At 46.1% G+C, this 12,684-nt stretch overlaps 1 long non-coding RNA gene across 1 annotated transcript; it reads right to left on the reverse strand.

The window, feature by feature from the left end:
• Positions 1-3,964: 3,964 nt before the first annotated feature.
• Positions 3,965-4,886, reverse strand: LOC123368881. Its single transcript, XR_006578921.1, has 3 exons — positions 4,726-4,886; positions 4,533-4,630; positions 3,965-4,067 (listed from the first exon to the last, which is right to left on the reverse strand). It is a non-coding gene; the product is annotated as an uncharacterized LOC123368881 (long non-coding RNA).
• Positions 4,887-12,684: the final 7,798 nt, after the last annotated feature.

The raw sequence follows: 12,684 nt of genomic DNA on the forward strand, positions 1-12,684 counted from the left end.
GGATATACCAAACCAGCAACAAAAGTAAACTTCTGTTTCACCACACTGGCTAACAAGAAGTCATAAGAGCAGTTTCCTTAGGTATCCTAGTCCTTGTATTACCTCCAAAAACACTGGATTTAAAGGCGAATGGTTCTTTACAACCAGTCTCATTAAATAAAAGGTTCTTCTGATCCCAAAGGATCAGCCACACACCCAGGTCAATATATAACTTAGATCTTACCCCAAAATCACACTGATGAAAAAGAAAAAGAAAGAAAGAAAGAAACAAAGGTGAGAGTTAAAATTGGTTAAAGGAATCAAATACAGTAATTGCAAAGTTCTTGGTTCAGGCTTGTAGCAGTGATGGAATAAACTGCTGGCTTAAGTCAAGTCTCTGGTTGCTTCCAAATCATTGGAAGGACCTCAGTCCCTTGGTTAGAATGCTCCCATTAGTATAAGTTCATAGTGAAGCAGGATAGAGGCAAAATGGAGGTGTTTCCAGGGCCTTTTATAGCACCTGCCATGTGGGGGGAATCCTATTGTCCTTCCTGTGGAAAATTGCAGCAACAAGATGGAGTTTGGAGTCACGTGGGCAAGTCACATGTCCATGCATTTTGCCTAGTCACAGCAGGAAATTCCATTAAGTGTAGATAGGTGTCTCCCATGGTCCATTGTCAGTTAATCTGAATAGTCCCTCCAAGATGTGCTGGCTAGCTACCTTGTAGGCATAACCCCCAGGAGCAAATGTTTGAAATCCAGGTATAGAGCCAATAGTAACAACTTCAATGATACATGCATACAGACAGCATAATCATAACCAGCAAAACATAACCTTCTCATAGACATCTTACATGCCACAAATATGTAACAGTGGTTGCAACAATGATCTATATAGTCATATTTTAATCAGATAATGTCACCCCCCCCACCCCCAGAAACACTCATGGATCCTCAGCATCATATTACCACCTGCCGCTGCATTACAGCTGACTGATCTGTCACAGTCGAAGCGGGGCGTGGGGGGAGGGGGCAGTGAATCTGCCAGGAACACAGGGCTGAAGGGGCTGGGAAGGAAGTGGGTTGGATGCAGAACAGCAGCAGAACTGAAGTGGGCAGCAGCTGCAGGAAACAGAAGTAAAGTGGCCTTGGGGAGGTTGGACGGGAGAGAAGCTAAGTTTTGGATTGTGGGGCAGTGGGAGAGGAGTCTCCGCTCAGCTCTCACAGAGTTAACACAGACATGAATGGCTAGAGAGCTACTGAGGAGCGACAAATGAGAGGAGGGAGGGGCGGATGTAGTTTGCTGGGTTTGCACCAAGCTCATTCACTCACCAGTTCACGTACATTCATTAAACTTCTAACTGCTCCCTCTGGTGGGGAACGTTGTTAAAACCACAACCACAGTGGTTTTTTTGTTTTGGTTTTGGGTTTTTTTGTTTTAAGCAACCCAGGCTGCTGGTGAAAGTTGCTGCACTGACACAGCGCTGTAGAGTGACAGCCTCTCCCTCGTCACTCTCAGGTCAGGCAGCAGCAGTGCAAGGTCTCCGCGCACTGTCCCACCTGTGAGTCTCAGGCCTGTACCCCTGAGTGTAGGTTCAGGAGCATAGCCAGGGCTCAGGCATTAGTGTCACTTATGACAGTGGCTTCTGGGATGTGGACTGTTGTCCACCAGGAATGGGGGAGAGGCCCCTACCTCATCTGACACATGCCACCGGACATCCAGATTTCTGGTCACGGCCACCTGCCTGTATTCCAATCAGTCATCCAGAGGTACGAAATAGGATCTTCTCAAGGCTGAGAAGACTCACATTTCACCTACAATTTTCCCCTCATGGTTGCTAACTCTATTAAAAAAAAATCTATGATGAGTTTATTTCAAAAGACATCTACTAAATGAAACTAGTATCAGCTGCCCAGGTCTGCTGAGAAATGCAACAAACAACAAGGGAGCACAAACAATGGCAGGGGGACAATTCACTCTGGGTGTTTTTAGTGATTATTTGTATTACAGCAGCACTCAGAAATAGCACCCATTTGATATCAAGGCCCCATTGTGCTCAGCCCTGTACACACGCAGTGAGACGGTCCCTGGAAATAGACAAGCTAGACGCAGGGTAAGAGAAAGGAATTCTCTCCATTTTACAAAGGGGGAAATGGAGAGACACAGAGAATTGCACAAGGTCACACAGAAAGCTGGTGACAGAGCCAGGAACTGACCCTGGATATTAAGAAGTGCCAGGCCCGTGCTTTAACCACAAGACAGTCCTTCCTCTCGGATTGCGCAAGTGTCACAAGGGCCTAATTAATCTTGCAGAACCTTAAATACTGGTGGCAACGTGCATGATGGAAAAGAACCCAACTTTACTCTCAGAGCCCCGGGTGGCAATTAGAATACACACTTTGTAAATTGAGCAAATGGAAATCACTGAGACTCAATGGACATGGAAGCCCATGCTGCCTATTTTATAGTCACTTTTCAAAGCTGCAACTCCTTCCTTGACTTGCCCTCTTGCATCTCAGAGTGAACAAACTCGCCAATGGCTAGCAGAGCCCTGCTGCAATAGCTAGGCACTGTGAAATGCACTCAGTGAAGTGAACTCAACCCCCATCCATTACCTGAGCCCATTTTTGCACTTTGAATCTCTTCTCCCCTGCAAGTCCTCATGTCTCCTCCCTAGATTTTTATAAAGCAGTGCTGGAGCGCAGTCACATACACTCATCTAGAGACACAATAGCTTTCCAGAGCTGAGATTAGCTGAGGGGTATTTCATTGACTTCTACTCTGTAGAAAAATGGAAAAACTTGAAGTTTTAACACACACTGCAAAGCTAGTTTATATAGTGACTAATCACCGAGAACTATAAGCAATTTAAAGAAGAGATTCCAAAAGATGATAAACAATGGGAGAAGATCACTACTGTCCAGTGGCTAAGAAGAGAAAGGAGTTTTCTTCGAGCTACCTTATTATAAACATTCAAGTAGAGTTGGCTGGGCCCAGCCATGACCTAGGCCTCATTCTAAGAGCATATAGCATATCGCACAAGGTGAGGGCACCCTTCCCAGTGCTTACAGACTAAATAGACAAGAGGCAAATCACGAGAGACAGGAAGCGTTGTCCCCAGTTTACAGGTGAAACACAGAAATTAAAGGCCAGATTTTCAAGTGCTCAACACCAAGCAGATCCCATGTTGACACTTAGAGCCAGCTATTCAAAACAGCTCCGGACTGAAACAGTGCTGATCTCTTGGGCCACTTATTCTGGTGCCTAAATGGCAATTTAACTCTTTTGAAAATCCGGCCAGGAACCAGAACCAGGAATTAAATGCAAATCTCCTGTGTTCCCCACCCCAGTGTCATAACCACTAGACCATCCTTCTGCTCTAGCTTAGGACATGATCCTGCCCAGAACAGGGGAGGAGTTTTGCTGTACGATTTCAAGATGAAAGGCGACAAGCAGGACAGGGTCCAGTGTTAAGAGGCTGCCACACAGTCACCACATCTCTACTGCATGCTACCATGATGGCCCCTATAAAAACGTTTAGCTTTGTGAACATCTAGTAATCTTTTAAAAAGCACTGAGCTGGGGTTTTACCACCGAGTAAAAAGAATGAAGGGAGACACGTGCCATAGGAGTGGGGATCTTCGACTGTCTTATAATTTCTTCCTAAGGCGTCTCAAGGGGAAAGCCACTGCAACTCTGTCCATCCCAACAGCAGCCCAGGCTTGGAAAGTTCTTCATGGCAGTCCAGGATGTGCAGTGGAAATGATAGTCTACTTAGACAGTAAGCTCATCAGGGGCAGGGACCATCTTTTTGTCCCGTGTTTGAACAGTGCAGGTCCATACCTAGGGCTCCTAGGCACTCTGGCAATACAAATAATAAAATACTACTACAACTCATTACTTTATTGTGACCAGAGGAGACGACATTATGACTAGGACTTGATTGACCTGTATTCTATTCCTAACGCTGCCACTTGCCTGTGGGATGACGTGGGGCGAGTCATTTCACTGCTCCGAGCTTCAGTTTCCCCATCAATCCAATAGCAATAATGATACTTGACCTCTTTCGTAAGGTGTTTTGAAAGCTCTGGATGAAAAGTAATACAAGAGTCATAGGGATCATTATTGAGTAGATTTTCATTGTTAACCGTAGCTCCAAAGGGTGCAGCGAGGCCCATTTGGCTGCTGTAATTCCTACCCTCAAAGGAGCAGTCCTGACTAGTATATTTCTTACCCAGAAATAAGAGTTTCTAGAACTGATACATCCCACGTACCTTTGCTACACTTTTTTTGGAAGAGCAGAGCATTACTTTTCTGCCAATAACTGCCAGAACAAATATTATTCTAAAGATAGTCTCTGGTCTGACCTTGTGATTCAATGAGGGCCTGCACATAGTCTGTGCTGGAGAGGCAGCGTAAAGGTACGGACTTGCTCGGATCCTTTAGTCTAAACATGCTGTTAACTGATTAGTAAGGCTTGAAAGTGAAGGCACATGAGCTAAGCAGTCAAGGGGCAAGCTCAGGATTTGGCAGAGGCAGGGAGGCCATTTACCACATATTTGTTGTGCGAATTTCCTCTTCAGGCATCGTGCTAAGACTGTGCTGATGTGAACGGGCACGGCAGGCAGTACAGCTGCGAATCCTCTCATTCTGAAAGATACAAGATTGACCTCAGCCAAATTTTACAGTAGATCTGTCCTCCACAACTTGACCCAAAAGAGAGATGTTCTTAACAAGACCTGCACCTTCCTAGCAGAGATGGCAGCAGCAGGGGCGGCTCCAGGCCCCAGCACGCCAAGCGCGTGCTTGGGGCGGCATGCCGTGAGGGGTGCTCTGCCGGTCGCCGGGAGGGCGGCAGGCAGGGTGCCTTCGGTGGTGTGCCTGCGGAGCGTCCTCTGGTCCTGCGGCTCCGGTGGACCTCCCGCAGGCGAAATGTCTAGAGCCGCCCTGGGCACCAGAGAGGGCTGCAGTGCCTGAGCAAGTATCAATGATTTACGACAACAAAATAACTAAGAGTAAAAGGAGCAGAGGCCAACTCACTGCTTTAATTTTGGCAGCTGCAAACAAAAAAACCTCAGCCAACACCACCAAAGGAATGCTTACAGCATTCCTCATACAAGTGTGTGTCGGCAGCCTCTAGATCTAGGCGGAGGGAAGATTCCTGCACATGAGAGAGATGGGGGAGAAGAGGGGGAGGAGTTCTATTTGTAGGCTTTGTTCCATTCAGAGAAGTTCACCACCTCTCTCCCTCTTCCTGTTTCCTCCATTCCCTGCACCCCTCCTCCTCTGTCTATTGGATCCAGTTTGCCACTAAAGAAGCTTCTACGTCAAGAATCTGTGTAATAAAAGCCAAGGAACCCTGGGGTGCAGTTGGTGGAAATGATTTTGACTAACAGAAACAGCAGAATTCAAGGGCAGGTGTGGACAGAACTGGAACATGCAGAGGGGGAAAAATATCCCCTTCAGAGTGGTAGGTGGTGAGAGGATTTGAGTCAACGAGTGCCCCTGTGTCAAGAGTCAGAATATTCCCCACTTTCCTCTGGATATCATTGTACTCTTTGGAATCATTCCTCTAGCTCCCTGCCAGTCTGCCTGATACCCGAGGAGAAAATGTTCACACACTCTAAGGCCAGTACAGAGTATCTATTGGGTTTCCGGGAAACGGGGCGGGCGAAGCCTGCCCCATGCTAACGGATCCCTCCCCAGCCTAAGGGGAGGTTCCACAGGGCCTCAGAAACCCACTAATTGTGGGGGACAACTAATAAAAGAACAGGAACAGGAGTGTGGTCAAAGGGTCTTAAGAAGGGAGCCTGACGGGGACACCGAGCAGAGAACCCCGGACAGCGCCCACTGCTCCTTGAAGGCGTCAAGGGAGCCAGCGGACGCCGCCTAGAGGAACTCCGCTCGGAGACGTGACTAAGGATCGGAAACAAGCCCCACAGTCGCAGGAGTCTCCATTGGCCAACCGCCTCTCCCTGGTCGCGTAGAGTAAAAAGCAATACATGGACAAACTGCTTGTAAAAAACCAGACACCAGCTTTTCAAGGGTCACTGAGGAAGCATCAGCAGGCTGAGAAATAAGTGCAGTCTCTCTCTTGGAAGCTGAGCACCACCTAATGTACCTGAAAGGTAAAGTCCAGCAAATTTAGATGGCTACATTAACTTCTCCTTGTCTCATTTGCTGTCAGTTCCAGCTGCACGTTTCAGATTTGAATCCAAAACTTCAGGCCTGGCCAGATCTGGGTTCTTGGTTCTGACCACCTCATTTATTTAGAAAGGAGAGAGATTGTCTCTATTCTTCTGAGCTGGCTCAATTTAATATCAGATACGGCCTCTGTCTCAGGACTGGGTCCTGCTCTTGGAGAGATGGATGGGCTTCATCTAATGGGGAGTGCTAGAAAGTAAGGAAATGAATGAGGAGAACTAGGGATTTGGCATTTGTCCTGATTCCAGCCACCAGTGCAAACCCTTATTACACACAATAAAGGCAATGAAGAAATGCTGCGAAGAAACTAAGATTAGCTCCACTCGTGCAAATCACAGTTTAACACAGTTTTCCCTGACTACATTAAGGGTCTGCACTGATGCATCCACTCCCGTGGCAGGCACGTTCCCAGTGTAGATAAGGCCCAGGAGTTACTGTTTGTAAGGAGATGTCCTGCTGAGTCCTATTTTACCAAATGTTGCTACCCACTTTTCTATGCCATCCTCTTCCCCAGCAGAGCCCCATCTGCAGTAGGTGGAAAGAGGCTCATCAGTGATGTGTATCTACTTAAAGCAGGGAGAAAGTGGAGGATGAATGATATAAATCTGCTGGCACTAGACAGCAATCTGAAAACAAGGATGGGAGAGGACCCCATAGCCAGGAGAAGAGTAAGACCTGCAGTGGTCGCTCTCCCAGAAAGAAAAGATCCACACCCACTGGAAGCCAAATGCACCAGTGTTTCAAGGCAGGAATATCTTTAGCGCACTGGGTCAACTAGCGCAGCATCTCCTGCCCGTTTATTAATAATGCATCTGGAAAAAAGGAAGCCATGGGTCCAAACGACATAAGCATGGTCATGAAAGAAAAAACTCAAAGCCCTTCCTAACCAGGATAAATAAGTCACAGCCTCAGGAAACAGTCTGTCCATATATGCAGTGACACTGAAATTTCAGGACTTAACTGGATCAGGGAAATTGTCTGGTGATCAGGCATATATACGCTCTCCCCCACGCTGGTGAGAAGTAGCTATACAGTGAATCGTTTAAGTGTTGCAGACCAGACCATTGTTTGGGGATGGGGTGGTGCTGACCCAACTTGCCAGCTCCATGTGAGCCTCACCCCAGCTATGCACACTTACATCCACCCACCAGGTCTTAGCTCACCCCACAGCCCTTTCCCAACATGAAGGGTAGCATGGACAGTAACTCACGGTACAACGTTCCCTGCAAAGGAGGGCAGATTGCTTTCTGGAGAGGAGCAAGCCCTGTGTTACTCAAACCCTGGCATTCCCTTGACTTCTAGTGCTTGGGAGACCCAATGAGTGAGCCAGACAGTCTAGCCTCTCCCCCTGGATGGGTTTCAGAGTGACAGCCATGTTAGTCTGTATCCACAAAAAGAACAGGAGTACTTGTGGCACCTTAGAGACTAACACATTTCTTTGAGCATAAGCTTTCGTGGGCTAAAACCCACTTCATCGGATGCATGAAGTGAAAAATACAGTAGGAAGATATACACACACACACACACACAAAATGAAACAATGGGTGTTACCATACACACTCTAAGAAGAGTGATCAGTTAAGGTGAGATATTACCAGCAGGAGAGAAAAAAACTTTTTGTAGCGGTAATCAAAATGGCCCAATTTCCAGCAGTTGACAAGAAGGTGTGAGGAACATGTATGGTAACACCCACTGTTTCATGTTCTCAGTGTGTGTGTATATATATATATATCTTCCTACTCTATTTTCCACTGCATGCATTCGATGAAGTGGGTTTTAGCCCACGAAAGCTTATGCTCAAATAAATTTGTTAGTCTCTAAGCTGCCACAAGTACTCCTGTTCTTTTCCCTCCTGGATGGTGGCGGCATCTGAGAGCTCCTTCTCTCCTCTCCTTTGTCCAGGCTGGCTCTCCTCTCCCATGCTGGTTTCAATTTGTGACTTGACGGGTGTAATAAAATGCTAACCTGTATTATACCGTTCATCCACTAGGTGGCACTAGGTGTAAAACAACAAGCTATCCTCATCCATCCTTGGTAGTGCATGAAAGGGTCTTTTGGCCACAAAACTGATGTGTAGCTTGCTCAGAAGTAAGCTCTGTAGTCTGTCTGTCTATCTAATACAGGAGCATGACGGGGGGGTTCTGGTTTCTTGTCCTGCCCAATGCTGAGAGTTTGGAGGACAGCTGCAGGGAACACTGGGCAAAGCTGAGGCTTCAGATCAGCTGGGCTCCTCCTGCTGAGCTGCACTGTCAGATTTGCGGGTTTGTTTTTTCCCCCCCAGCCCCATTACACCCTTGCACAGCTGTCAAAGGGCTGCAGCTCCTGCAAGATGACTCCTTTTCCTTCCTCCAAACACTGTACTGGTTTGGCCTGTACACCTGCACGTGTTGGGCTAGTGGAAAATTTTCCATCCAAAAAATTTTTTTTGGACAGAAAATTGGGTTTTCACAAAACAATATTTTTGGTGGAAACTATTTGCTTTTCTCAAGCTTTTTCAAATTTTCCTTAGAAAAGTGATTTTTTTTTTTGGCCACCTGGTTTATTATTATTGATTTTAGTTGCACTTAGAAATTCCAATTAGGCATTAGGCCTTAATTGTGATAGGTGCTGTACCCTCATGTAATTAAAAAAAGACAGTTCCTGTCCTGAAGAGCCTACATTTTAGCAGATGATGAAAGACAAAAGACAGTTACCTGTTTCCTAACTGGTGTTCTTCGAGCTGTGTTGCTCATGTCCATTCCATGTTAGGTGTGTGCTCGCATAGCGTGATGTAAGGGGCGCTGCCAGATCCCTCCACCGCCACTCCCCTATGGATACCACTGAGGGAAAAATTTCCGGCACCGGGGCATGCGGTGAGCACACACACCTAACATGGAAGCACTCGAAGTAGATCAGGTGGCTACAGCTACCAAAGGGGCAGGGGGAGAACAAGGTTACCATTAAACAATTAAGTTTATTGAAATAAGCAGAGAGTGAAGAAAATGCGCTAGGGCTAGGATTTGGTTAGAAAGACCTTGCAATGAGAGAGAGGGCTAAGGAAGATGGACAATGGAGAAGAGGGAAGTGAGGAGGGGACTTATTGCAGAGGGGAAGCCCTGGGCATTGATAGACTGGAAGTCACAGCGGGACTGGGCAATGGCAGAAGAAAGAGGACACAGGTGAACAATGTTGAAGGAGATGGTGGTGGTCAAACAAGGGATTCAGCAATGGAGAGAGAGAGCAAGCGAGCAGATCCAGGGCTGCAGGTTAAACAAGGGCAAGAAGCCGGGATGCCAGATGGGAACTTTCTCTTCATAAAGTTCTGAATCATACAATTTCCTTCCTTTGTAAAGATCCTTGATAATACAAAAAATCTTCATTGTTGTTCCCTTGACTGGAAAGTTTGTGTCAACTGAAATGTACTACATGGAAAGCAGCAAACAAAACAAAGCCATCATTGTAATCTGCAGGAGAGTGATTCTACAGCATACAACAAACAGAGCTACACCAAATTCTGAACTGTACAAGATGGTTAATTTCCCCCTCTCTGATTGGAGGATGTGTGTCAACGCAGTCACTGCTGTAGAATCAGACTTATGATTGGGGTATACAGCAGCCACCCACACTCCCATAACTATACTCCTGGTTTGGAGAGACTTGTTATGAGCAAATGGCATTGGCCTTTTAAGAGCCACAGATTCTGAGTTAGATTCCCTAGGCAGCATATCCGATTAGCTAGAGATGCGTGTGTGTGTACAGTATCTGGTCACAAATTATTAAATGAAGAGAGGGGTTGTATAAGTACAATAACTCCTTGCTGAACATTGTAGTTATGTTCCTGAAAAATACTACTTTAAGCAAAACGATGTTAAGTGAATCCAATTTCCCCATAAAAGAATTAATTTATATAGGGGGGTTAGGTTCCAGGGAATTTTTTTCCACCAGACAAAAGATATATATACACACATACACAGTATAAGTTTTAAACAAACAATTTAATACTGTATACAGCTATAATGATCGTGAAGCTTGGTTGAGGTGGAGGAGTCAAAGGGTGGAAGAGGGTGGGATATTTCCCAGGGAATGCCTTACTGCTAAATGATGAACTAGCACTCGGCTGAGCCCTCAAGGGTTAACACGTTGTTAATGTAGCCTCACACTCTACCAGGTGGCTGCCAAACATCATCATAAGGGAGCATTGCGCAACTTTAAATGAGCATGTTCTCTAACAGATCAGCGATGAAGCAATGAAACAACGTTAACTGGGATGATGGTAAGTGAGGAGTTATTGTACATACCTACGAACCAGGAGCATACAAGTTCTTATCAGCCCTCCCTAACTTCTACAGTCACCAGCCTTCAGTGGCCAAGGTCCTGTAGTATGAATGCATGTGCACATACAGAGCCTGGACTTCAAACTGGAGAGGTCAGGCCCTGGAGGAGGGTAAGCGTGTTCTATACCCTGGACAAGTAACTTCAAAGACTGGAGCCTTTGGTTTCAGACCAGTAAGCTAGAGGCCATAATTGATGTGAGCTCAGAGGCCCATGGCTGGAAATAAGCTCAGCAAGCCGGAGAGGTCAGTAACAAGATCACAAATGTTTTCTCTCATCAATACATGAAGATACATGTCCTGAGTCAGTCAGTCCTAGCATTTCATGCTAGGAGCCACTGAGATCACGAAGGCCACTGTTTTGTTTGATGTAAGCCCAGTAAACTAGAAGTGCTGGCCAGATGACATCACACATGCCTGTCTCTAGACAGGGGTCCAATCAGCTCAAAGTGATGCATGCCAGCAAGCTGGCTGAAGCACAATCCAGACAGCACTGAGGATTGAATGGGTGCCATTTGTCTGTCCTGTGTCTCAGGCCTGGTCTACACTAAGGGGTAGGGTGTGTGTGTGTGGGAAATCGATCTAAGTTATGCAACTTCAGATACGTGAATAACGTAGCTGAAGTCGACATACTTAGAGCTACTTACCGAGGTGTCTTCACTGCGGTGAGTTGACAGCTGACACTCCCCCATCAACTCTGCCTCTCGCCCTGGTGGAGTACCGGAGTCAACAGGAGAACGTTCAGTGGTTGATTTATCGCGTCTAGACTAGACACGATAAATTGACCCCCCTCTGGATCAATTGCTGCCTGTCGATCCAGTGGGTAATGTAGACAAGCCCTTAGTTTGGGGTCTGGTTAGCTCCTCAGATGCTTTTGGAGGCTCAGATATCACCAGTGGCCAGAACTGCTTTTTCTGGCAGTGTCTGGCCAAGGTGTGGCTCTTTCTTTGAGATGCAGCTCTCTCTACCACTGTCCATATCCTTGTCATTAGAGACTGGATTGCTGCAACATGCTCTACCTGAGGCTACCCCTTAGAACCAGTCAGTAACTTAGGCCTGGTCTACACTAACATTTTGCCAACATAGCTGTGTCCGTGAAGAGCGTGGAAGAGCGATTCTGCATAACGCCATTGTGGCAGGACAGAAAATTGGCAGCAGCTTCATTTAATTTCTTTTTAAAATGGAGGTCTTTATTGAATGCAAACAAATCACACAGTCAGCACAGCAGCTCCTGTTACTGATTTTTATATTAAATTCTGTTTCATGATGTCACCACATTGAACATAAGAATGACCATATTACGTCAGACCAACAGTCCGTCCAGCCCAGTATCCTACCTTCCAACAGTGGATAATGCCAGGTGCTTCAGAGGAAATAATGGAAAAGGTAATCAAGTGATCCATCCCGTCACCTATTCCCAGCTTCTGGCAAACAGAGGCTAGGGCCACTTCAGAGCATGGTTTTGCATCCCTTCCCATCCTGCCTAATAGCCATTGATTGACTTTCCTCCACAAACTTACCTAGTTCTTTTTTGAACCCTGTTATAATCTTGGCCTTCACAACATCCTCTGGCAAAGAGTTCCACACGTTGAGTGTGCGTTGTGTGAAGAAATACTTTGGACTTAACTATCTTGAGTAGTTTTGTATCATCTGCAAATTTTGCCACTTCACTGATTACCCCTTTTTCCAGATCGTTTATGAATATGTTGAACAGTACTAGTCCCAGTACCGACCCCTAGGAGGCACCACTATTCACCACTCTCCATTCTGAAAACCGACCATTTATTCCTACCCTTTGTTTCCTATCTTTTAACCAGTTACTGATCCAGTCTATGCATCCGAAGAAGTGAGCTGCAGCTCACGAAAGCTCATGCTAAAATAAATGTGTTAGTCTTTAAGGTGCCACAAGTACTCCTGTTCTTTTTGCGGATACAGACTAACACGGCTGCTACTCTGAAACTGATCCATGAGAGGATCTTCCCTCTTAGCCCATGACTGCTTACTTTGCTTAAGAGCCTTTCGTGAGGAACCTTGTCAAAAGCTTTATGAAAATCTAAGTGCACTATATCCACTGGATCACCCGAGTCCACATGCTTGTTCACCCCATCAAAGAATTCCAGTGGATTGGTGAGGCATGATTTCCCTTTACAAAAGCCATATGAACTCTTCCCCAACAAATCCTGTTCATCT

This window comes from Mauremys mutica, chromosome 4 (genome assembly GCF_020497125.1).
Source record: "Mauremys mutica isolate MM-2020 ecotype Southern chromosome 4, ASM2049712v1, whole genome shotgun sequence".
Classification (NCBI taxonomy): Eukaryota; Metazoa; Chordata; order Testudines; family Geoemydidae; genus Mauremys; species Mauremys mutica.